Source organism: Lagenorhynchus albirostris, chromosome 15 (genome assembly GCF_949774975.1).
Source record: "Lagenorhynchus albirostris chromosome 15, mLagAlb1.1, whole genome shotgun sequence".
In the NCBI taxonomy this organism is placed as follows: domain Eukaryota; kingdom Metazoa; phylum Chordata; class Mammalia; order Artiodactyla; family Delphinidae; genus Lagenorhynchus; species Lagenorhynchus albirostris.
Window position 1 is genome coordinate 36,465,600 of NC_083109.1, and position 27,582 is coordinate 36,493,181.

Consider the following 27,582-nt stretch of genomic DNA (forward strand, 5'->3'; position numbering starts at 1 on the left):
TTACATCATCAAGCTCCCCTGTCCCCAAACAGAAACAAAACCAAACCTTGTGCTGACTTAGGAGAGCTTCCTGATCTGAAGCTCTGTTGTCCTTTCTCAGCAAAAGGAACCCTAATTGTGCAAGTGAACCATCTTCCTAGGCAAATTAGATCTGTACACGTATAGTCTCAAAGTTTTTACATCATTTGTATTCAGATTTTTCTTAATGTTGTTCTCAGTCAGCATTCAACAACTCATGGAAAAGGCAGTGTTTTATCTGAGGGTGTCTGTCTCTAAAACACATTCCCTTCCTCTTGAACAGAATAAAAGGGTATTGAAGCAAAGGAAAAATCACTTGGTGCACTTTTGGTCAACATTTATCTTGCTGTAAAAAGAGAAGGAAGAGAAGAATGTAGATTTGCATCAATTAAATTCTATCACAGTTACTGTTTCTCTTTCTTCATGGAGTCAGAAATCAACAAAGTAAATTTATTCTTTCTGGTTCGAAGTTGTCAGGGAGTTATTGAGAGGTAGCTGAAGTCCTATTTCTGCAGCAAAACTAATGTGAGAGGAGAATAGTAAATTAAATAAGGGCACGATGATTTAGCCAGCTGCTTCAGTGCCCTGAATGATCACTTGTAAGATGCAAATAAATGTAGGGCTTTGTGCTATTAAATAGAGTTATGGTTTTCAACTCAGAAGAAATATTGTGATGTGGCTGAGTAGTCCTATTAATGGGATATTTTTGGTCACTCATTTGTCCTCGGATTACCTCAGCTCCAGAGATGGGAATGATTAACTTTGCACTCTAATCATGAGGAGTCGGAGGGATGGCGTGTCTATAAACTGGAATTGAAGAATGGCTTATGAGTTCTTTCACTAGTGTATCACTGTGTTCCCGGATTTTTGATTTAATGTTTTATTTCTCTTTCTTGAAGGCCATCTATGGAAACACTAGAGAGCTTTTTTAACCCTTATGCAACCCTGGTGAATCCTCCAAGTTAAGAGGGGCATCATGTAGCCTGTAATTAATTCCACGGGAGAACTTTAAGATTTCCAAGGTGCTTGGTTGGTCTGTCCTCTTATGTGGTGTGGGGACAAGAACATATATTACCAGTGGGACTCTAGTCACTAGCATTACTAAATGTTGAAGCACTTTAGCTTTCTTAGGAAATGTCAAAATAGTCTCTACTCTTTTTCTGTTTGTTTCTTTTCATGCTGTAGTTTTCAGGATCAGGATCATAACACCAATTCATCTTCACAACCCCCCAGAATCATAACTAGGGAAGTATACTGGGTCTGACTTGGGAAAAGAAGGATTATAAAAATGGAATTGTGTTTACTTTCCTACTGTGACAATGTATTAATCCCCATCCTAAGTGTTTCCTTGGGTAATGGTGGTAGAAAGTTTCATTCATTCATTCATTCAGTAAGCATTTATTAAGCACTTAAGGTGTAGAAACATTGTATAAGGTAATGAGAATAAACCTAAAGGACAGTTGGCTTTTTCAGTGACCCCTATTTCTGGGAGTGCCCTGAGAAACAAGTTAGTTAGCATGGCATTGACTGCTTGTCTCACTCTTGAATCTTAGATGGTAGAGACACTGAAATCTAGAGGAAAATTATGCAGTGCTATTTATAATTTCAATCTCTCTGTTCTTTCAAAACTATCTTGAATTTCTTTAAAAGTATTATTCTCAGTCTTGAAACATTAGGTTATCTTTATAACAAGTGGTTTTCATCTTGACAGTATCCTTAACTTTCTGAGAGGAATGAAAGAAATTTGTATGCTAATCCTCAGGTCTTCCAGTTTTTTATTATTCTAGACAATTGATGCAGTATATGAAACTTTTGAAATTATAATTTACTATTTTGAGTCTTATCTCTTCCTGCATGTTGGTTCATGCTCTCCATTGCATTAATCTTCCTCTATTTACATTTCAGTCATTTTGTTTGTCTGTTGTTTAATCCATTCATCTGGATAATTCCTGTCAAACTCAGCCACAATAGCTGATATGGAATATATTACATAAAAGTCATTAAGGGCAGAATAGAAAGAATGGTATTCTGATTTTGATCTTTATTCAGAATTCTCAATGACTCTCCCTCAGTGACTGATGGCAGCAAGTGTTCCAAAAGCTACTTATTGGAAATGGCAGTCTCACTTTCCTGTCTTCACTCCTGACTCTCAAAAGTTGGATGTCAGGTAGTCAATACAGTTACTGTGTTTCAGGTTCTTAAAAATCCTTGTCGAAATGAAACTATTCATTGTTTTTCAGACTAAATGATTTTGTTTCTTTAACCTTTTCGATGCTAGTTTTCAGCTTCGAAGTCATTTCCTTTTCTTACACTATACACGCAATGCATCAGCCTCTACATTCAAAATATGTACCGAATTGACCACGTTCCCCAGTGTCAACTGTTAACCAGCATTGACCAAGCCTGTTAATTGGTTTCTCTGTTTCACTCTTGCCTTGCTACAGTCGGTTCTCCAAATAGCGAAGTTTCCTTTAAAACTTAGGTCAGACTGTGTAACTCTGGTGCTTAAAAGTGCTCCATTGGCTTCTCATTTAACCAAGAATCAGGTTTGATCAACGCCTTTGAGTGATCTGGCTTCCTTTTGCTGATTTCACCTCCTTTTGGTGTCCTCGCGCTCACCTTGCTGTGCTCCAGCCACAGTGATCTTTTCAGCCTTGTAAAACACGCATGCCCCTTAGGGCCTTTCCACCTGCTAGTCCCTCTTCCTGGAATCCTTTCCCTCCAAATCTTCACAAGCCTTACTCTCTCACTTCTCTTAAGTCTTTGCTCATATGTCACTTCATTAATGAGACCCCACTGGGGGCCCCTATCTACAATAAAAACATCACCCTTCTCTTCCCCTCCCCCCAGTAGGAATCCAATAAATATTTTTTGAATGAGTGAAACAACTATTTTTCATGGAACACATTTAATTTCCTGTTCTATTTATGGGAATAGATAAGGAAGGCATAAAATGATCCTTAGCAGAAGAGGACATGTAAATATTACAACAAAGTGGTAAAAAATAAGACATGTTAAAAATTCAAAACCATATCTTTAGTTTTCTTAAAGTACAAACAGTAACAGAACAAAGAGTCAATACATTTTTGAAAAATGGAGATATTTCTTGGAATAGCTAACATTTGTAACCAGATCATTATGCAAATATGTAATATAGCTGGTATAATTTTGAGTTTCTTTTTTCTAAAATAGTAAATACTCCCCCTTTTGTGATCAAATTTAAACTGCCAATATGCTTGACAAACTTTGTTTTGTAGTAAAATGTGTCTCTGTGTGTGTAGTATGTATACAACTATATATACATATATATGATTGAATTATCAATGATTTATGAAATTTTAAACTAATGAAAGTTATGATGCATCAGAGTTATTTCCTATTGTTAAATGGGACTCTGTTATGATTATTATTATTGATGTATTATTATTTGTAGGTATTAAATACATACTTTCAAACTTGTAGAGGGAATATTTTTTGTTTGTTTTTGTTTCTATTTTGGCTGCATTGGGTCTTCGTTGCTGTGTGTGGGCTTTCTGTAGTTGCAGTGAGCAGCGGCTACTCTTCGTTGCGGTGCACAGGCTTCTCATTGTGGTGGCTTGTCCTGTTGCAGAGCACGGACTCTAGGTGCATAGGCTTCAGTAGCTGTGGCACGTGGGCTCGGTAGTTGTGGCTCATGGGCTCTAAAGCACTGGGTCAGTAGTTGTGGCGCATGGGCTTAGTTGCTCCACGGCATGTAGGATCTTCCTGGACCAGGGGAACCTGTGTCCCCTGCATTGGCAGGCAGATTCTTAACCACTGTGCTACCAGGGAAGCCCCAGAACATTTCTTCTTTAACCAGAATATCTTCTTCTGCATGTTGTAAATGTGTGAATTTACTTAATTGTCTGGGCTTGTTGCCGTATCTCCAAAAGGAAGATAATAATATGTTACTGACTTAAAGGTACGATATATGGAACTCTGATTGCTCTTGAAGATTCATTATTTTAAAATCACAATATCTCCACACCCATTAAAATAGCTAAAATAAGAAGAAAAAAATGGGTAGTTCTAAGTGAGTGAGGTTGCAGAGCAGTTGTGATTCTCATACATTCATTGTTGGTGAAAATGTAAAATGGAACAGCCACTTTGGAAAATAGATTGGCAGTTTCGTATAGTGTTAAACATACACTTACATGTGACCCAGCAATCCCACTCCTGGGTACTTAACTAAGTGAAATGAAAATTTATTTTCACACTAAAATCTGTACACTAATATTTGTAGTAGCTTTGTTTATAATCATCAGAAACTGGAAACAACCCAGATGTCCTTCCAACTGGGAATGAGAAAACAAACTGTGGTATATCCGTACATTGAAATACTACTCAACAGTAAAAAGGAACAAACTACTGATGAACACATCAGCATAGATGGATCACAAACTGCATCATGCTAAGTGAAGGAAGTCAGAGTCAGACTCAAAAGGCTATGTCGTGTATGGTTCCTTAACATCCAGAGGTTGGGTGGGATTGAGAGGAGGGGCTGACTGCCAAGGGACAGCGTGAGAGAGATTTGGGGGTAATGGAACTGTTTTATGTCTTGATTTGTGTGTTGGTAACGTGATTGTATGCATTTTTCAAAACTCATAGAACTGTATACCAGAAAGAGTGAATTTTACTATATGCAAATAAAAAACAGAGATTTAATCCTCTTGATTAATAAAACCAGCTCTGCCTCTGAGTCCAGCCACTGGAGAAGCCTGAATGTCCTACGAGAGTGAGCACATCTGTGTCTTAGTTCCTCATTTCATTTTACTTCAGTTGCTGGGGTTTCCTTGCGAGACTTAGTCTTGCTTCAGGTAGTACTCGTAGACTTTGATTCCGAGGTCAGAAGTAGCAATGGCAGAAAACCATCCCACATTCTCCCAGAAGCTGTTTCAGAGGGATCCTGCCAGCTGGTTAGCCTAGTTTGGTGCCGGTGGTGGTGCTGACAAAGACAGAGAACTTGTTAGAGTTGTAGATAAATCAGCTGCTTTAGTTTGTTCATAAAATCAAATGCAGATGAACAGGAAACAGAATCAGAGCAGGCTGTTGTTCATACAGATTATTCTAGACTGTGCATTTGGAGCCCATCTATTCAATATGGTACCTGTGTCAGGGCCTTGGCCTCAGCAGCCATGTTCTGGGTCTTGAAGAGTTTGTAGAGTTCAATTCCATCAATAAAAACCCAACTTATTGCCATATCCCAGTGTATTGGGCTCCAGTGGGCCAGCTGGTGATGTAATTTCTCATAGAACAAGTGGTTGACCAGTTGTCTGTGACCAAAAAAAGTGATCCAACAAACATAAATACCGGTCTGAAATTTACATAATTCATAACAAGAGAACTTAAGGCATTGAGTGGTTCTTGTAAACTGTGCCATACTCTTTATTTATTTATTTTTTCTATTTTCACTTGCTGACTGGAGGATGCATTTTATGTTTATGAAAGATGTGACTACATAAAGGTTTTTGAGGTCATGATTCTCTGTTCAAACCAGCTCTGTTTCCATTTTTCTAGACTCTTTTGTGTCCTCTGCCTTAGGGGTACCTGCTTCTCTCGTACTTAGCTGTCTCAAGAGTGCTATAAATCTAGATTGATCCTGAAACCAGCTTCCTACCAGCAGATTAGAAGTGAAGCGCAACAGATTAAAATGAAATATTTTTCTCTCTGGCATTACTCTAGAGCAACAACTCGAGTTTCTTCTGTTACTATTCTTAGCTTAATTTGCACACATCATTTTCTCTATGTGCCTCCTTACTTGAGTGCAGAAATAGAGGAGAAGGGAGAGGACAGTAATTGATCACCCACCTTGGATTGGGGAATGTGATAGGCACTTTTCGTGTATTATTCTGTTTAACTTCACAACAATGGGTCAGGTAGATAATTTTGCTACATTACAAACAAGGAAGCTAGGGCCAGGAGAGGTTAATTGACTTGTATTCTCAAAGATAGGTCTCTCTCATTCCAAAACCCACTCTTTTTATACCTCAAGGCTCCATTTGGGAATAGGATTTCCTCATCTCGTTTCCACCTTCTCTGAAGGATGGAGACTGCAGTGGTCTTTTGAGATTGAGCCCTGGGCTCCTTATCATACCTGGTCTGAGAACCAAGTCTGCTCTCTGTTTTACTTTTCAGAGTCCCAAGAGATTTGGCCTAATTTTATGTATTTTTCAAAGTTTCCATCACACACTTATCACCTGTTTCTTTCTCCTCCATGACTGACTGAGGAGGAAAATTGAATCTCTGCGTTTCATGGCCACAAGGCTTTCTTATTTAAATCATCGCACTTCTAATCACCACGGGGAAATAGGAAAGCAAAGAGAGAGAAAAAACCCAATAGGAAAAGTTACAAAGATTCAAAAATAGTTTAAAATCTTAATCCTTGAGCCCAGTCTATGTGTTATAGCTCTTGAAATTCTTCTTAGGAATTATTTCTTAGAAGATACTAGAAGTCTCCTTAATAGGGATTAGTTATTCATTTGTATCTTGGATCTGTGGTCCAAAACAAATTCAGGTTGGTACCAGTGATGAAATTTTCTCTCCCAGCCGATCATATTTTCCAGTGACTGTCTAAGCTCTAAGGGTTTCATTATAAACCTGCCCTGGGAGAGACTTCCAGAAAGCAAAGGTGTTTCAATGTTAGTTTGTGTCACTGGAGGGGGTTGGGAAATGGATATTAGGCTCAGTCTGAAGCATTTTTGCTACCCAGTACCTGGAGTCAGAGCCACACGTGGGAGTTGAAATATTCTCTGAATGTAAACTACACACTGGATTCCAAAGACTTAGAATGCAAGAAGAAGAAAAAAAAAAAAGGAATTTTAAACCACCTCAGTAATTTTTCTATCAATTACATGTACCTCAATTATATAAGAAAATTCTGCAAATACTGGGTTAACTCTTATTAATATTAAATTCACATTTTTAAACTTTTAATTCTCAGACTATAATAGATTCACATGCAGTTGGTACCGTCTTACACAACCTAGGTATAGCATCACAACCACAAAATTTATATGGATACAGCCCACTGACCTTATTCAGATTTTACCAGATTTACATGTACTGGTGTTTGTGTGTCTCTGTGTGTGTGTGTTTAGTTCTGTGCAAGTTATTCACCTGTGTAGGTTGATATGACCACCACCACTGTCAAAATACATAAGAATTCTATTGCAAGGATCAGGTTTGCCAGATACTGTAGCCATAGCCTACCTCCTCTCCTCCCTAACTACTGGAAATCAGTAATCTGTTATCCATTTGTATACTTGTGTCATTTCAAGAATGCCATACAAATGGAACTATATAGTTTGTAACCTTTTGAGATTAGCTTTTTTTGCTCAGTAAAGTTCCCTGGAGATCTACCCAAATTATGTTACCAAGAGTTCTTTCCCTTTTTATCGCTGAGTAGTATTCCTTTTCTTTTTACCTTTTTAATAGTGCTCCTGGAAACTAAAATTACATATGTAACTCACAATTGTGGTTTTCATCATATTTCTATTGGAGATTACTGGTTAAAGTTCATGCTTGTTGGAAGTAACCAAAAAGCACATTTCTGTTGCATTTTCATTGAATTTCAGGCATCCTGTGTTAAATGGTGCATTTTGTTCTGCCAACTCTGAATCAAGGCAACAGTACCTTTTAAAATCATTTCAGGAGAGTAAAGTCATCTCATTGTCTCTCCCACTCTCCTCCTCCCACCCTTTTTTCTTTTTTGGTCAGTTCTCAGTAAGAAAACCTTTGTATTTCTATCCACAAAAGAAACTTTTCATAAGGTTAGGCATCAAGGAGGGGTTTCTTGCAGCTGCTGCCAGTGGTATTTGGTGCACTGGTTTGAGACTAATTAAGTGGCTCATATTTATCTGATATTTTCCCCCTTGGGAGACTCAGAAACATTTCTTTTTTTTTAACTTAAGCTTCAAAAAGAAACCAGCTCAGTTAGCTTATGATGGGAGGAAGAAGCAGGACACAGGGACACTTCAGAGCAGATTAGAACTGAGGTAAAGGATAATACCATTTTCAATTAAAATTGCCTGGGGAAATAAGGTAGGCAGAGAATAATTACCTGGGTTGGCACACATCCAAGTTTCTGAAACTAAGACCCTGTTTGAATGTTCTGAGGGATCACTGACGACCACAGGCAGCCAAGGACTTTGAGAATTATGTCTGATCTCAAACCTATTGGAGTGTTCTGGCTGCAGTGCATAGCAATTTTAAGTCAAATTATGTGGCTTGAGAAATTCTACCAAATAAAACTTGGGAAAAACTAAGACCTCTCCCAAATAAGCAACTCCAGAAAGCATCAGATTAAAGGGAGGTTTCTCTGACAAAATACATTTATACTTCTGTAGTTTCTGCTCTGTGCCCACCAGGGCAATGGAGCCGAGATGGAACCATAGGAGAACATAAAGAGGACTGATTAAAGAATAATTCTAATCACTCACCTCCTCACAGAGAGGACCCTGGGTGGTAACAGTCCTTGGTCAGCGCCTTGCTGGTACCAGGAGCAATCACTGAGTAAATGCCAACTGACACGTGAGCTTGTCCAACCTAGCTGTGGAAATGCATCGTTGAAAGCAAGTGTTCCTTTTCTATTTATTTATTTTTTAATTGAAGTATAGTTGATTTACAATGTTATGTTAGTTTCTGGTGTACAGAAAAGTGATTCAATTATATATATATATACATATAATTTTTCACGTTCTTTTCCATTATGGTTTATCACAGGATATTGAATATAGTTCCCTGTGCTACACAGTAGGACCTTGTTGTTTATCTATCTTATATATAATAGTTTGCACCTGCTAACCCCAAACTCTTAAGCCATCCCTTCCCCACTCAGAAATCAAGAGTTCCCTTAATACAGATATCAGGATGTGCCTCCCACCCCCACTCCACTTCCACTTCCACCTCCACCTCCAGCTCTGCCTCCAGTGACCTATTATTACAACTGCTAAGCCTGTGTTTCTTGGGGTCTGTGCTGCTGATGGCACCCGATGCCATGATGACCCTGCTTTGGCTGGGTGGAACTGATGGAAAAGGTTGGAGGGTATTGAACTACAGGTTTTTCCTTTCTCATTACCTAAAGAAAGGCTCACTTTCTTCTCTATAGTAGGAAAGGGAGCCAGTGGTTTCTATTCTTTGCTTCTAGTGTTAGCTTTTGCTTTGTTGCTATCTTTTCATAATCTCTCAATTTCAAATGTAGGACAATGGAAAAGGGTTTGGAAGGAAAGAAAAAGAGAAAGAAGGAATCAATCACAGTTTTCATCTCTCCTCTTCCAAATAAGGATATAGGGGGTTAAGGAATGCCTGGATTATTTTCTTTTTTAAGAAGTCCTCATAGGCTTGCTTGGACAAGGCTGCTGCTGGCACATGGGGTGTCTTTATGCAAATTATAGAGCCACACCCCTTGGCAAGGCTGCAGCCCCACCTCTCACCCCTTGGCCTTGGATGTGAACCGGATCTATTTGAGTGCAGTGCCTAGGTGCTTGGCCACCACCTTGTGCTGTATGATAGGTGCAGGAAGCATCCCTATTTCACAACATGGAAACACAGATAAGTGCACAGACAGCTATGGTTTTAAGAGGAAGAGTCCACGGTTCGAATTCACACGCCTTTTCTTACCACGTGACTCTGGCTCAGTAATATAACTACCCTGTGACTCAGTCTCCTCTTCTGTAGAAAGTTTCTGCTACCTGGAGTTTGGTGAGATTTAATGAGTTAATATACATGAAACACTGAGAGCAGCACCTGGACTTAGTAATTTCTCATTAATTGGTTATTATGCCATGAGCTAGTGACTATATTAAGCATGCTTTTAATTATTTTTATCCTTTTCCTTCAACTGTTAGTGTGGTTATGTATACATTGCCTCTATGTAATTTCCAAATAGCCAAGTCTGTTGAGTGAAAAGCTGTTAAATTGGTTGAGACCGTGTAGAAAATATAACAATTTAATTTAAAAAATTTTAGTGCATGATGGTATTTGGATACTTAAATTTTTTTTTTTTGGTCCTTCTAGGTATTAGTTATGTATCTGTTTTCTTCTTCTTTTCCTTCTTCTCCTTCTTCTCCCCCTCCTCCTTCAGAATATCAATTTTCTGCACATCTAATTTCATAAGGTCAGTTTAAGTTCAAGAAGAGAAGCATCTCATATACATCTGGAAGTTGGCAGAGTACATGCATTCTTAGGGTTAGAGCATTAGCTACTCTAGTGATAAATGGGAGAACTGTTACAAAGCTACTCGCTGGGTTTAACTTCCATACATCCTGTCTGTTGGCCAGTTAGCCTGCCTTGTGACATGATGTCAGCTCCCAACCTGAGAAAAAAAAAATGCATACAGACAACAAATGCATGCAGCAATTAGGTACTAGGTATAGCAGGCAGAATTCTCGTATGGCCCCAGGACTCCTACCCTGGTGACTGTGACCTTGATGGATGTCACTCCTGTGATGAGGTTATGTTAGATGGTGCAGCTGACTTGCAGAATGAGCTTTTCTTTGGTTGGCCTGTCCTAGTCAGCTGAGTCTCTAGTAGGGACTAAAGAAAGATTCAAGGAGAGAGAGGGATTCCATGAGGGGGAGATTGTCCACCGCTGGCCTGGAAGAGGTGGGGCTGTGAGGCAAGGAGTGTAGGTAGCATCTGGGTGCTTGGCTTGGCACCCTGCTGACAGCCAGCTGGGAACGGCCCCCAGTCCTATGACTGTAAGGAAGTGAAACTGGCCAACAACCTGCCTGAACTTGGAAGTGGATCATTCCTCAGCCTCCAGAAAGGAAGGAAGCCTACAGAGACCTTGATTTTAGCCTTGTTCAACAGAGAGCCCAGCAGCTGGACCCAGACTTCTGACCTACAGTACCAAGAGCTACTAAATTTGTGTCCAATGCACGAGGGAAACCAGACAAAAGAAGGTAGCTAGGTAATTGCAAAGCCATTGCCACTATTGAGAGAAAAAAAAATGACACTCATAAAATGACTCATAATAAACTCCTATAAAGAGCCCCCAGTTAACCATTTTAGATCCAGTTAGCCACAGTAAATGACAGATCTGGATCGAGGCAGAGCTTAGAATGGTTTCTCAAGCTGGCAGTTTTAGACTTTAGGGAGGGGCAGAGGAATGACGAAATTGCTCCCTTGCTAGACATTTATTGCACGATGGTAAAGGGAAAATGCGCAGACTAGGAAGGTGGACTCCCCTTCTTTCCATGCTCGTCAGCATTGCTGACTGTGGTTTCATTTGGGGGGGCTCGCTAACCCAGTGCAAGGAGAAGAGCCAGAGAACATGGGTGAGGGGCCATCTCGTGGGAGTGACCAGGAGGAGGCGCTGTGGGGACCTGGCAGACCCAGACCTTCTCAGGAGTGACAGCCACCTCTCAGCTGTGGCTGGCATACAGGCGGCTCTCTGGGTCCCTGTTGCCCAGTCTTCCAGATTTCCAAGAGATGCTGGGGTTCCGATATTTTATATGAAATCTCCCGTTATGTAAGTGTTAACAATCAGCTCAAATGTTCAAAGATCACCGTAGGGAAATGTAAACAGGTATGTGGCCACATCAGGCCCTCGGCAGCCTCTCTTTCAGAGCAACTCAGAGGAGAGAGTTATGTGAGCAGTTTGGGGTTTGGGGTGTGAGCTCAACTTGGACAGTGGTTTCTCTTGCTTGGTCACTGTCATGTCCTCAGAGCCAAGGACAGTGTCAGGCCACAGGGTTTGCTCAGTATATGCTTGTGGAGTGGCTCTGAGGAGATGTCAATGTGTGCATACTCTTATGTGAAAGTATCAAATGTGATTGCTTTGGCAAAATGAGTTTCAAAGATCCTATTGCTTTCTTTTTTTAATATAACTATAGTTGACTGACAATATAGTGCTAGTTTCAGGGTACAGCAAGGTGATTTATATATATATGTATATATATATATATATATATATATATATATAGAGAGAGAGAGAGAGAGAGAGAGAGAGAGAGAGAGATTCTGAGATGGGTGTTAACATTACCTACGTCTTACAGATGAGGAATGATCTCAGAGAGGTGAAGTCAGCTGCTTGAAGACCACTCGGCTGGTAAAATGACTGTTCTCGGCTTTCTCTGATAGCCAGGCTTCTGCCCTTCTACGTGTTTGCTGCTCAGGGTGTGCTCTAGAACCAGCAACATCAGCACCTCCCGGGAGCTTGTTAGAGCTCCGGAGTCTCTGGTCTCAACCAGAATCTGCTGATAACTTTGGTGATTTGTATGTATGTTAAGTTTCAGAAGCATTGTCCTACCCCACGGGTTTCTAAACTTGGATCATTCCTGAGCCACTTCTCTGGATTTGGCGAAATCTGTCTTTCACCTGAACTTATTACTCATCTTTTCCACTTAAATATATTCACTTAAAAAGAAAAGATAACTGATAAATAACTGGTAACATGATAACATTACTATAGTAAATAGCCATTAGTATATTTATAGTGATACGATTAATTTCAATAGAGACCTGATATCATTTTCCATAAATAGAAGTTGCATAAATGTATATGCACTGTACATTCTCTCTCCATGTACCATGGTAAAATACATATATTTTTACATGTAAGCTGTACCATGAATAAAAACTGTACTGTAATAAACTGTAAAATATCTGTGGGCCATCAGTGGGAATGTGTTCCATTTGGAAACAATACTATGGTAGATTGTAAAGATGGCCGCCAAGTCTTTCCCTCCCTGTATCCACGCCCTTAAAGGGTGCAAAGTCCCATCAAGAAATAGGGCTCTCTCTCCATCCTTTGAATCTGGGCCTGACCACGTGGCTTGCTTTGCCCAATGCTACGTTAGCACATGTGACACAGCAGAGGCTTGAGAAATGCTTGTGCAGTGGGATCTACACTCTTGCCATTCTCACCAACTTGAGATCATTGTGTGAACCTAAATAAATATTTGCTAATTTAAGCCACACAGGTTTGAGGTGGTTGGTTACACTGCAAAAACTCACTAACATAACTGTTTTCTAACATTCTGTTTGTTTGCAAAACAATAATTTTCCATGTTCAGTAGCAGATCACAGTGAAATGATCTCTGTTTTGATTCAGTCTTTCCCAGTTATTCTTCACTTGAAAACAAAATTTCAATATTGAATATCTTGGGAAGAGCACTGAATGCTAGTCCTTTGTGTTCAGTATATCGATTCATAAAATTAGGCCTCGTAATGTAAACCTCAGATATTTGTAGGTTTTTTTCCCTCCACTAAGAAATAAAAACTTCACACTTGGCTAAAGCTCCTCATTGCTTTGAAATAAGACTATATCTCAAGCACTGTGGCATCTGTCATTAGTGGTACTTTGCAGGCATACGCTCTTCTTTGGCAAAGGTAAAATATAATTGTATGTATTTCCCATCACAAGAAATCCCATGGAGAATTACAATAGTTTGTCCCGTAAAAATGTAAATGTTCACTACTTACTGTTTTCTTGGAGAGTGTAAGTAAGTATTTTGTCATTTTTGAAAGAAGCCAACTAATATTCACTGGCAAACTTACTGAAAGATAACCTTTTTTTTAACTGCTTTAATGAAATATCATTTACAAAACATAAAATTCACCCACTCGCAGTGTATGATTTAGTGGTTTTTAGTATATTCACAAAGTTGTGCAACCGTTTCTAACAGTCTAATCTCAGAACATTTTCATCACCCCGAAGAGAAATCCCACACCCCTGAGCGTCCACTCCCCACCTTCTCTGCCCCTCCAGTCCCGCACAACCACTAATCTGCTCTCTATCTCTGTGGATTTGCTTATTCTGGACATTTCATATCAATGGAGCCATATAATATGTGGCCTTCGTGAGTAGCTTCTTTCATTTAGTATAATTTTTTTAAGGTTCATCCATGTTGTCGCATGTATTCATGTTGCATTCTTTTTATTGCTGAATAACAGTCTATTGTATGGACATATCACATTTTTTAATCCATTCATCAGTTGATGGACATTGGGATTATTTCCACCTTCTGGCTGTTATAAATAATGCTGTCACGAAAAATGTACATGAAAATTTTTTGTTTGTGGACGTGTATTTTCATTTCTCTTCGGTACATAACTCGGAACAGAATTACTGAGCCATATGGTAATTCTATGTTTAACCAGTTGAGGAATTGCCAGGATATTTTCCAAAGCAGCTGAAGCATTTTATATTCCCACAAGCAATGTAGGAGGGTTCTGATTTCTCCAAATTCTCACTAACACTTTTTCTAACCTGTCTTCTGATTATAGTTATCCTAGTGGGTGTGAAGTAGTATCTCATTGTGGTTTTGACTTAATTTTCTCTTATGGTTGAACATCTCTTTATATATTTGTATATCTTCTGGGGGGGGAAATGTCTATTCAGATTATTTACCCATTTTTAAATTGAGTTATTTGTCTTTTTATTGTTAAGTTATAATAGTCCTTCTTAAAATATTCTGGATATAAGTCTCTTATCAGATACATGATTTGGAAAAATCTTCTGTTTTCTGGGTTGTCTTTTCACTTTCTTGATGATGACCTTTGAAGCACAGAAGTTTTTAATTTGGTGAAGTCCAACTTATTCATTTTTTCTTTCGTTGTTTGTGCTTTTGGTGTTATATCTATGAGACCATCGCCTAACCCGTGGTCACAAAGATTTGTTCCTATATTTACTCCTAAGAGTTTTATAGTTTTAGCTCTTATATTTACATCTATGATCCATTTTGAGCTATTTTTTGTGTATGGTGTGAGATAGGAGTCGACCTTCATTCCTCTGTGTGTGGATTTCCAGTTGTCCCAGCACTATTTGTTGAGTAGACTATCTTTCCCTCTTTAATAGTCTTGGCACCCTTGTTGAATGAAAAACAGCTGTTGTTTACACCAGCACTAATAGGATCTGAGATTTGGGGATTTTGTGTGACTATTTATTAGGTTTCTGTCTACATTATACAAAACTATCTTTCCTCTTTTGAAAGACCCGTGCACACACAGAGACACATAAACACACAGAGAGTCATAGAGGCCTATTCACAGACACACACCCACACACACTCACTCATCTATTCAGTCTCTCCTTTACCAAAGACCCGTTTACACCCTTCAACACCTAGAGTAATAATACTAGGATGAAAATGTTGGTAGGTTGAGGCCTTGATTCACATATGACTACAACACTAAGTCAGTTATAGTAGTTTGCCCACTATATGCCAATAGCTAAATAATTCATGACAAACTGTTTTTACTGCTTCACCTCTTTGTAGTTAAGTATTTCTTTTTTTTTTAACTTTTTTTTTAAGATTTAATTTTATTTTTATATTTTTGGCTGTGTTGGGTGTTTGTTGCTGCATATGGGCTGTCTCTAGCTGTGGCGAGCGGGGGCTACTCTTCATTGCAGTGCACGGACTTCTCACTGCGGTGGCTCCTCTTGTTGCGGAGCACAGGCTCTCCACACAAAGGCTTCAGTAGTTGCGGAACACATGCTCAGTAGTTGTGATTCGTGGGCTCTAGAGAGCAGGCTCAGTAGTTGTGGTGCCCGGGCTTAGTTGCTCCGCAGCGTGTGAGATCTTCCCAGACCAGGGATCGAACCTGTGTCTCCTGTGTTGGCAGGCGGATTCTTATCCACTGCACCACCAGGGAAGTCCCATGTAGTTAAATATTTCAACATTGGCTTTCCCAAATGTTGCAATATCCTAGCCATGAAGCAGAAAGGCTTATGGAACAATGCACCAGTTTTATGCTGGATAGTCACTTAGGGAATTATAGAAGGAAAGCGAAAATGTGTCCAGTATTTAAATCTCTGGTTATAGAAGGACATGGGTAGCAAGTGGTTTCTCAAAACGAGGATCATGGTATAGCAGGGTTAATTAATTATTGACCTTTTTTGGAACTTGTCTTGTTTTACAGTCCCAAGAGACATAAAACATTTTTAACTTCCCAGCTCTAGGCGGGGCACTTAATAATTCACCTTTTCAATGAAGCTGTGGGGAGGCACTATCTCGGTGCTGGGGATATACATCATGGTTCTAATACACACATGATCCCTGTCTGCATGGAATTTATAGTCTCATATTAATACATCACTACAAGTATAAATGTAATATCAAAACTATGGTAAATGCCATGGAGGGGGTAGTACCATGGAAGCTAAACATTGGTCAGGGTGCCTGGGTTTGAATGCCAGCTTTGTGTAATTCTTGAATAGACACCCAACTTCTCAGTTTTCTCTTCTATAAAATGGAAATAATCACAGTACAAACATTTTAGAGTTTTTATGTCGATTAAATATGATGATGCAATCCATGCTGAAAGCTGGGTCATAGTAAATATTTACTAAACAGTGAAGTAATGGGAATTCCCTGGCAGTCCTGTGGTTAGGACTCCATGCTTCCACCGCGAGGAGCCTGGATTTGATTTCTGGTTGGGGAACTAAGATCCTACAAGTCTCACAGTGCGGCCAAAAAAATAATAATATAAAATAAATAAATCAGTGAAGTATGTGTAGATGATGCTGTATATTCTCTATTTCTATATACTTAAAATGGAATGTTTATTTCCATAGGAAGTTTAGATGAATTGGATTCTTGTTTTTTTCAATTTTAATTGTAAAAGTAATATGTTTTGTGATAAAATATTGCATAATTGTTCAACGTTAGGTTAAAATGCAAAGGCCCTTTTTACCTCCCTACAGTACCAGTTCTCCAGAGGCAGCTCAGTTGAGTTTCTTGTTATCCCTTCAAATATGTTCTCTGAATATAACAATATTCATGTCTGTGTTTTTACACCTAGATTAGTGAGGTTTGTTTTAACACACTGGGGTCATAGTACACGTATTACTACATTACTTGAGGTTTTAAAAAGTAATACTATGACCTGAGAATTTTTTTCCATGTCTGTCTATATAGACCCAAGTCTGCTTTTTTTTTTTTGTAATGACATATTTTTCATTTGTGGATGTACCTTTCTACCCGGGACTTTACTGTGGACATCTCCATAAATAAATGATGACCTTGGGAAAATCCCAGTTCAAATTTTACAGACATCATTTTCCTGTATTTCAATTGCCAATTTTTCTGCCTCTAACTTCTTTCCAAATGCAGATGGGCTTCCTCTTACTTCTATGTACTTCTGACACCACCTGGAACTATGCCACTCCCCTACCCAAAACAAAATCTTGGAAAGATCTTGAATTCTAGATTCAATGTCAAGTCCAAAACTACATAACAACTTGTTAATGAAGGCAATACAAAAACACACATCAAAAATAATGACTATTTGTACATAGATACAATTTCATTGTAAATCTTTCCTATTCAGCACTGCTCTTCTTTGAAAGATTTCTTAAAATTACTATCAGTTTCACTATCGATCAGGGAAAGATCATTATATCTACTTCTAGAACATTTTGGATATTGTTGTTGTTCAACTTCTGCTTAATTATTTTGATAGGTTAAGAGGTTGAATTGTAGATCAGCAGCTTAGTAGAGAGAGTGTATAAACCCTATAGGCTGGATGTAGCACTAAGATTTCTGATTTGATGATTGTCTGTTTTTGTCATCCATTTAGAAACTAATGTCACTAATTTATTAATGTCTCTTTCTCATGTGTTTTAAAGAATATTATAGGCTTTGATTTTGAAGTGCAAAGGGCTGTTTCTTTCCATGAGAATTCTAAATTTCCTTCACATTGATTTTTCTCTGATCTGTGTCCTTCCTCCACAGAGGACAGCGCTGTGATTTGACTAAGTGGACGTCACCTTCAGTCAGTCCCCAGCCATCTGGTAAGTACTCTGCACACAGTGGGTAAGTTGCTAGATGTGGGGTTCTAAAACTTTCGGTCTGTAAAATGAATCCCTTCATTCACACTGATGTCCCATCTGAAATGCCTCTCAAAACTGATTCACAGATGTTTTCCTTGATGTGGTAGAGTGTTCAACTCCTGGCATTTTCTAGATTCAAGTTTATTCATTCCACCAACCTTGGGTACTTTATTTTCTGCTGGATTTTCTGTTTGCCGTCTGTGGGAGTATTGCCTGCATTTAGTAAGCATCAGATATTAAGTTGCTGTTTTCTGTAATTCTTTCTGAGGAGAAATGTATGCGACTTGTTTTTAATCTTATGCACATTTTGTTTAAGAAGATCCTCACTGATGGGAAAAATCATTGTCAGTTGTCGTACACCCTCCATTTTATGGCAACTACCTATAAGGATGACGTAATTAAATCCTTCCAATGTTCCTCTAAAGTTCCATTTTACAAATCTTTAAAGAAAAACTAAAATGGAAATCTAAAATATATATGCACAGTTCTTTTTATTTATAAACAATAACTTGCCTATGCTTTATTCAAGAGCCAGAATCCTAGCAAATGTTCTTTTCTGACCCCTTTGTCAAATTGCTATTTTCTACTTGGTGTTATAAGTAAAACATTTGGAGTATGTGTCATTTCTTACTTCAAAGGACAAGAAGTCATTTTATAGTGATCACAAGGAGAAGATAACCAGCAACTTTGCTGTTCATCTCGATAAGTGAACTCGAGGTTCCAGGCATTTAAAATCAATATTATTTTCTTCTCCGTGTTTCATGTCATGTCAGATATTCCATCATCTTCTGGCAGGGCCCGTGGCTGATTTTCTTCTGGCCTTTCTGTGAGGGGAGGGAAGAATCACACAGCCCAAAACTTCTCCAAGTGATCAGTATTTAATGATGACACAAGACTATCAAGAAAGTAGATTTATTATTAAATGTTCCTACTTATTTTTAGTCAAGTGCAGTATATTTTACTGTTCCCCACGGATGACTCATAAACCATGTCTTAGCAGGCAAATCGGAGTAAGGGGTGCTGAATAATTCAGTAGGGACTTTAAATCAGTGTAGACACAATGTCTGATTTTTACTCTTTTTTTAAAAACCGTTTTTCTGGACTATCCACTTTCTCTGTACAATAGTTGTATTATCCTTAAAAAATAAGTCATTGTTTATCAGCTGGATTATAAATTGTCCCTATAAAGAATTAGGTACTTAGTGAAAATAAACACTTGATTTAAGAGTCCAAAAGAAAAAAAAAACAGAGCTTAGAAGTTATTTGTTCTATATTGTAAGTTCCAAGAATGATTTCCTCTATATTAAGTGGTATAAATGCCATGCATTTGATTTTACAAAGACTTTAGATGGCATTGGGTCCTGGGACAGCTAACATAGTATGTGGGCTACTCTTCCATCCCCACACCTGTTAGGACTTGATGGGACCTGGTGTCCCACATGTCACCAGGTTGGTTGATTGTTATCTTTATGTTAGGCTTGCCCTTTTCCCAAAGAGAGAATTCTTGTGTATTTCGTGCTATCCTCTCCTAAAACTAAAAACATCCCACTCTAGCAACTTTCAATTGTTGGATACCTTTTATGATGAGGTTTTTTTTTTTAAATAGAAGTGAAATCGGGTTCCTTTATAATGTCTTCCCATATTTAAAATGGGGACTATCTAGACCCTGGCATCTGAACCTTTCTGGTTTCATCTTGAAAGCCTGCTTTATTTTGCCATGATTCCAACAGTGGGCTGTACATTAGTTCTAAGTGTTTTTTTTTTTTAATTTATTTAGGACTATTGCATCCACAGTAGGCATTCAGAATATATTTTAATCCCTTAATGGCAAAAGGTGTATTTTAGATTTCTCTTATTTATGTTACATTCAACTTAGCTTTCTATCAGTGTTAAAATAGGAAATATTTATAGAAAACAAAATGAGATGAATTATCTTCACTCTTAAATTTCTAGCTTCTGAATGACTCTTCATAAAGAGGAATTTATTAGCCTAGTTAAACCAAAGGCTGTCTTCAAGTTTCATGAAAAGAAAGAAAACAACCCTTGATACCTACTGCCCTGTTTTATTTCAGTTTGGAAGGTAGACTCTTTTTTGGGGGAAATTTACCTAATGTTGGGGTGCTTTCTTGTTTTCTGAATGCCTTGAAATTGTTTTTATTAAATATTGATTATGTACAGAATTGATAACATCAGTGTCAGTTATGAAGCTCACCAAACTTTAAGCTGACTTCTCTTTATTTTTACTTCTACTTTGGACCCTTACACGCTACCCTTAACTTCTTTCACACCTGGAGATATATATGCTGTGCCAGTTATTAGCATCTTTTTTCTAGGGCTAAGACCTCTGTTCTAGGGCTGCTGCAATGCTCTTTAGGAACAAAGATACTTCTTGCTTATTAAACTGTGCAGTTATTTTAAATACTTAAGTGTTATAGAAACTTATCTGAGGTACAAAAACAACAATAAGCCACAGAGCACAGGGAGATCAGCTTGGTGCTTTGTGACCACCTAGAGAGGTGGGAAAGGGAGGGTGGGAGGGAGGGAGACGCAAGAGGGAAGAGATATGGGGATATATGTATATGTATAACTGATTCACTTTGTTATAAAGCAGAAAATAACACACCATTGGAAAGCAATTATACTCCAATAAAGATGTTAAAAAATAAAAAAATAAAGCCACACACACACACAAAACAATAAGAATCCAGTTTCACATTTTCTTAGGGTCCATTCATACATCACAAAATTCTTGGCTTGGGCTTCCCTAAGCAGATCTGAGGTGGGATTTTTGCACAAGCATTTTATTAAGGCAGTGCTCCCAAGAGAACTAGGGAGTTGGGGAAGGTAAGGAAGAAGGAGGGGGCCAAGCAGAGGGGTGGTTCGGGCAATGTCCCTGCCTCAGCCTGACCCCTGGGGGAGCTCTGGAGTGTAATTGCTCCTGAGAATCTGTTCCTTCTGCTAAAGGTAAGGAGCTGGGCTTTCCCATCCCTGCCTCAGCCATTGGCTATGGGCTGGTGGGAGAGGGGCTGTAAACTGGGGAGCACTTGACTCTGCATCTGCAGGTGAAGCAGCTCTAGAAGTTGAAGGCTGTTCCTCTTAAGAAATTTGCTAGTGCCATCTTTAGAAGCAAAACACAGAAAAGCTGGGAGGTGGGCATGCAGGACAGTTAAAAGGTACCCAGTGATATCTGAACAAGACACTGGAGTGTCTTCTCTACCTAGACACATGTTCTCTTACTCACTTCCTCACTCATGCAGGCACATTCTTCATCCCTTAGGCCTTTTCCTGGTGCAAGTCTACATACTTTCGGAAGCTGTATAAATTCATTTTCTTCCCTTGAATAGATCATAAGTTACTGCTTCAAATATCTAAGTCCTAAAGTGATTGCACCTATGTAATTTTCAGTGAGTGAGACATCTAGGTAATTTTCAGTTAGTAGAATTGCTACATATATTAGAGTTAAAAAAATAAATAAAATCTGAAATTTCAAAGCTTTCCTTATATGAATTTCATCATGGATAATGATTTCAGTGCCCTGAAAAAGAAGCAAGGATACTGTGTGACTGTATGGTTGGCATTTATTCTTACTAGAAACATTTCCAAGCATAAATATTAACTCTGTTATTTTTCATTCTCACCTCTTTTAACCATTCTTTTAAATTTTATATCCAAACATTTCACCTTTGCCTTAAAAGTATTTTCCTAAAACTTTTATAGAAATATATGGTGTTTCCTTGGGCACCTTCAACTCAGCATAGCACAAAAGTTTGGTCCAATAGAAAAAGCATGTGAGCAGCATGAATAATTTTAAATTTTCTTATAGCCTCATTTAAAAAGAAAAAAAAAAAAGAGGTTGTGATAACAGGCTGTACTGGAGGCTGGGAAGTCCAAGATCACACTTGAAATTAATTTTAATAATATATATTTTAGCCCAGCATATACTAATTCTTATCATTTCAACATTCAACATTATTAATTATATTTTTACCTTTTTTTTTAAGAATTTTCATCTGTGTATATTTTATATTTACAACAGATCTCAGTTCAGACTAGCTTTATTTCAGGTGCTCAAAACCACCTTTGGCCAATGGCACTGTAGTGGACAGTGCAACTTCAGAATGTTATAGAGAAACTCTAGGAAGAGGCATACTTCCTTTAGATAAGACTTTTTGTCAGCACTTTTGCATCTCCCAGCTTGGTAACCCCATTCAATAAAGAAGTGAGGCGGCATTGTTGTCCAAAGAAAGTGAGCTGATCTGTCCTTGATGAGGCATTGCTGCTTCCATTTGGGACTTAATGCCCTGTAGGCATGAATTATGATTAAAATGATTGGGTTTGGCAGCTAAGATATCACTGATAACCTTGAGGAGTGCAGAATTATAGGGTCACTTTTTGGAAGAAACTGAGTCTTGAATGAAGGGTAGAATGTAGAAAAAATTTGAAAAGGAAAAGAGGGCATCTTAGGCAATGGAAAAAAGTTGTATATATATGTATATAATGTGTGTTGCAGGAGAAGGTTCTGGAAGAGTTTGGGTACTTGCGTGTAAACTGATGAGACTGGAGTACTAACTACACAATAAGAAAGGTAGGTAGTGGCTAGTTTGATACCAGGTGTGAAGACTCGGATTGTGCAGTGTATGAAGTGAGGTACCATCATGACCCAGTTTATACGCTGGGGTCTGTTTTAGTTATTTATTGTGGTGTAAGGAATCACTCCAAAATGTAGTGGCTTGAAACAAAAGCAGCCACCTTTTCACCTCTCACATTTTCTGTGGGTCAGGGGTTCCAGAAGGGCTTCGTTGTGCTGTTCCGGCTTGGGGTCCCTCAGGTAGTTGCATTCAAATGGCATCTGAAGCGGAAAGGACAAGAGGCTGGAGCAGCTGGAAGCTGGCTGGGCTCTCTCTCTCCATATAGTCTCAGGATTCTCCATGATGTCTCTCTTCATGGGAAACTGTGGGCTTCTTCACAGCATAGCAGCTTTAGGGCAGCTGGACTGCTTACGTGGGCTCCAGTGTGATTATTCCTCCTGACAAGTGAGACGCAGATCTTCTTTATGACGTAGCCTTAACGATCATGCTGCATCATTTCCATCACATTATTTGGTTACTGGTGAGTCACAAGCCTGTCCAGTTTCAAGGGAAGGAGACATAAATGCCCACCTCCCAGTGGGAGAGTGTTAAAGTCACATTGTATGAAGAGAATGTTGGAAGAACTTCTACCACAGGGGCCCTCTCCAATGCCACTGCTGTACGGATCTTGCCCCCTGTAGCCATACTCTGGGCATGCTCTGGCGTGAACACACCATTCATTCCTGGGCACACTTCTGCACAGTGGCTCCCTTTCCCTCCCTTACCTGGTAAGCTAGACTGGGCAGCCCTTAAGACAACCTGAAGTCTTTTGTTTAGACAGTGACTGGTCAGTACTGGCCTGTCATCCATTTTTTATTATCTTCACTTAATCTTTACTGTTAGGGGCATCCCCAAGGGGTGGGCATGGCCCAGCCTCAAATGTTCTCCTCCCTTTCTTGATTTGTGGAATAATTGAGAGATGAGAGGAAAACCAAAGAGAAGGAAGAAGTTTCTAACCCTCTACTCCCCTTGCCAGAAGGACACCCCTCTACCGCGTAGGGATGTCCCTTCTAAGAGGGAACTAGGTGTGTAATGAGCTTTCACTTACTTTCTCCTCCCTCTTTCCTCTTGCTAAGTCACAACCTTTAACTAGAAAAGATTTAAAATGCCAGCAGTCTAAGAGTTTAGAGGTAAAGTGTATTGAACTCTGCAATGTATTTACTGTGAAATACATTAAAAAACAAAACAAAACAAGAACTGATGGTTAGAGAGCTGGATAAAAGGCTAGATATTCAAAAAAGCTAGGTGGTGGGAATATGGTTGTTCACTGTAAAAAAAAAAAGAACTTTCAACTTTTCCGTATTTTTAAAATAAAATACTAGAGCAGAAAAGCATAAACCATATAATTATAATGTGATACCTTTGGGAAAATAATGTCAGTTTTCTACTTCAGTAGATGCTGAAGGCTTATCCTGTTTTGCAGGCCAAAGAAAATTTCAGAAGTTTATATTAGCAAAGTTATTTGTCCTTTCTTGTTTGCTGAAAGATTTGAAGAAACTGGAAAAGGTCTAACAGTCCAGTATAGAAAATTTTAGCTGTTGCCCTTCTATTTTTTAGTTTCTTCGACCAGGCTTTTCACATGAAGCTTGTGAGTATGCTATTTTTGAAGTCATCATGACATTAAAATTGCTTTTGTGTGACATTTCCCAAGAGTCCTTGTGTGGTCGTGTCAGCAGGAACTTCTTATTCCAAAGAGAGAATTTCTCATCTCCACATGTGTTCCACACACCCCTATTTTGAATTGGGCAGCCTGAATCTTTTCCAGATCTGAAACGTAGATTTTTTTTTCCCCCGTACAGTGGAAAGGTTTGCATTGTTTGGTCTGTTTCTATAAAAGGGAGAAAAAAATAAATCCAGTTTAGTTCCCTGATCCTTTTTATTTTATCATTTTTTTTGGATTTATCAATAAAATGTTGAAAGCCAGTGGAAATTGTTGCATTTGAAAGTCCTTGCCTACTTTTTTGAAATGAACAGAGGAGCAGGCATCGTGTCTTCACTGTCCTCAGGTGGGAAAGGGCGGCTTACTGAGGCCTGAGGACTAAAATAAAGCCTCCCAGGAAAGGAACCAGCCAGTGACCTTGGGCAGTGACCACCTTGCAGGTCAGCAGCTGCTTCGTTACTTGCCATATTTTGTTGCCTGTGGGGGGAATCAAGTGTCACAAACGCAGGAAGAGAGCAGTTTGAGGACGATTCCAGTGGCTCTGCCGGCAAAAGTGCTGACATGATCTACTGACCCTTCCCGTATGGCTGCAGGCCATGTGCTTTTACAGTGGGCATGCAGGGAGCAGAGAGAAGGCACTACTCTTATAAAAAATAAGCAGCAAGAAACGGATGCAATGGTAGTATTTTGTATGCTCCTCGAGTGATAATACAGCGGTATGGAATTTGGATAGATGCAGTGCACTGTCTCGTTGGAGATGTTTGAGAGCCCTTATTGAGCTAATAGAAAAATCAAAGTCACACCCCCTTCTCCAAGCAATTAGAAGTTTACTGGAAAACTGGAGGTTGCTCCTGGTGACTTTTATAATTTCTCACCTGGCTCAATGCATTATGGTGTAGGAGGAAGAATGTGAGCTCTGAAGCTTGGGGCTTGGTTTTCCTGTCTGGAAAATGAGCACAGTGTCACCGATTTCATTGGATTTTGGAAGTCTTTACAAGGAGATGTTGCATACGTAGGACCTGTCTTACTGTAGATAATATGTTCCTTCCCATTTTTATTTCCCAGGGATGTTTGTGCTCCAAACTGCTTTCTTCTTTGTATGACATTTCCCAAGAGCCTTTGTGTGGTTGTGACAGCAAGAACTTATTCCAAAGATAGAATTTCGTGTCCCCACACATGTTACATACTCTCCTATTTTGAATTGGGCACCCTGAATCTTTTTCAGACCTGAAATGTGGATCTTTTCCCCCTACAATGGAGATGTTCCCTTTGTTTTGTCTGTTTCTGTAAAAGGGAGAAAAAAAAATAAGCAAATCCAATTTAGCTCCCTGGCATTGGAGATGTTAACTCGCCTCTTTCTTCTCGGTAACCCTTTGCTCTTTCTCTTGTACAAATGTAAAGGAATGAAGAGTCTGCAAAGGATTGACCTTGAGGAGCTTCAGGTACCACATTGTCCTTCCTTTAAGGAACTTCTTCTACCTCGTGGTCCTCATGGTGCCCTTCCTTCAGGGACTTTACAAAGGCCATTTCTGTGGATTCTAGACTGCGTACAGATGCAACTCTTCTGTTAGGACACCATCGCCGGATTGAACCACCTCCTTTTCCTGTGTTCACACCATCTCTGCTTCTTCCCTCTGAGCACATCTGCCGGCACCCGCGCCCCTCCTGGTGCTTATTTCTGCTGTTCCCAAGGCTTTGGTCTTAGCTAAAAACCTGCGTTGCTTTGCCTGCCTTGTCTTCTTCCTTCTGCCTTTTTAAAAAAATGAAGTGAAATTCACATAACAACAATTAGCCATTTTAAAGTGAGCCATGCAGTGTCATTTAGCACATTCACAAACTTGTGCAACCACTACCTCTACCTAATTCTAAAAATTTTCATCACCCCCAAAGAAGCCCCTACCCCCTAAGCAGCTGCTCCCCACTTTACCCTTCCTCAACCCGTGGCAACAGCCAATCTGCTTTCCGTCTCTATGGATTTACCTATTTTGGATATTTCATATAAATGGAACCATACAACCCTTGACCTTTGCTTTTTTTCACTAGGTGTAATGTTTTTAAGAGTCTTCCATGTTATAGCATGTATCAGTGTTTCATCCCTTTTTAGAGCTGAATAATAATGCCCATTGTATGTATATACCACAATTCATTTATCCATTCATCCATTAATGGACATTTGGGCTGTTTTCATCTTTGGCTATTGTGAATAGTGCTGCTATGAACATGTGTATACATGTATTTGAGTCCTTCTTTTCAGTTGTTTCGGGGATATACCTAGGAGTGGAATTGCTGGGTCATATACTAATTCTATGTTTAACTTTTTTTTTTGATAAATTTATTTTATTTTATTTTTTTATTTTTGGCTGTGTTGGGTCTTTGTTGCTGCTTACGGGCTTTCTCTAGTTGAGGTGAGTGGGGGCTATTCTTCATGGCGGTGTGCGGGCTTCTCACTGCGGTGGCTTCTCTTGTTGCGGAGCACAGGCTCTAGGTGTGCAGGCTTCAGTAGTTGTGGCACGCAGGCTCAGTAGTTGTAGCACATGGGCTTAGTTGCTCCGTGACATGTGGGATCTTCCTGGACCAGGGCTGAAACCCATGTCCCCTGCATTGGCAGGTGGATTCTTAACCACTGTGCCAACCAAAGTCCCTATGTTTAACTTTTTGATGAATTACAAAACTGTTCTCCACAGTAGCTGCACCATTTTTCATTCCCACCAGCAATGTACTTGAGTTCCAGTTTCTCCACATCCTTGCCAACACTTATTTTATTTTTCTTTTTATTAAAGCCATCTAATGAGTATGAAATGGTACAACATGTGGTTTTGATTTGCATTCTCTGTTGACTAATGATGTGCATCTTTTCATGTGGTTGTTGGCTGTTTGTATACCTTCTTTGGAGAAATGTCAGTTCAAGTTGTTTACCCATTTTTTAAGTGGGTTGATTGCCTTTTTGTTATTATATTGGAAAAGTTTTTTTTTATATATTCCGGATACTTGATCTTTATCAGATATATGACTTGCAGAGACCTCTCATTTTATACATTGTCTTTTCACTTTCTTGATAATGTCTTTTAATACACACAAGTTTTTAATTTTGATGAAGTTGAATTTCCCTATTTTTTATTGTTGTTGCTTTTGCTTGCATGTCAAATATAAGAATCCATTGCCAAACCCAAAGTTAGGAAGATTTACCCCTATATGTTCTTCTAAAAGTTTTGTGGTTTTAAGCTCTTATATTTATGTATTAATTCATTTTGAGTTAATTTTTGAAGTTGGTATGAGGTAGGGATTCAACTTCATTCTTTTGCATGTGGATATCCAGTTGTCCCAGCACCATTTATTGAAGAAATTGTTCTTTCCCCATTGAATGATCTTGGCATCCTTGTCAATCAATTGGCCATGATGTATAAGTTTATTTCTTGACTCTCAATTCTACTCCATTGTTCTATATGCCTGTCCTTTTGCCAGTACCACATTGTTTGGATTCC

General features: G+C 39.0%; 1 protein-coding gene across 2 annotated transcripts in view; it reads left to right on the forward strand.

Moving 5' to 3' along the window:
- Positions 1–27,582, forward strand: part of PLCB4 (phospholipase C beta 4) — a 418,294-nt gene that overhangs the window by 139,993 nt on the left and 250,719 nt on the right. For both annotated transcript variants that reach the window (XM_060122522.1, XM_060122523.1), the window contains one exon: positions 17,715–17,773. The gene's annotated coding sequence lies outside the window, so the exon portion shown is untranslated. The remainder of the gene's footprint in view (positions 1–17,714; positions 17,774–27,582) is intronic.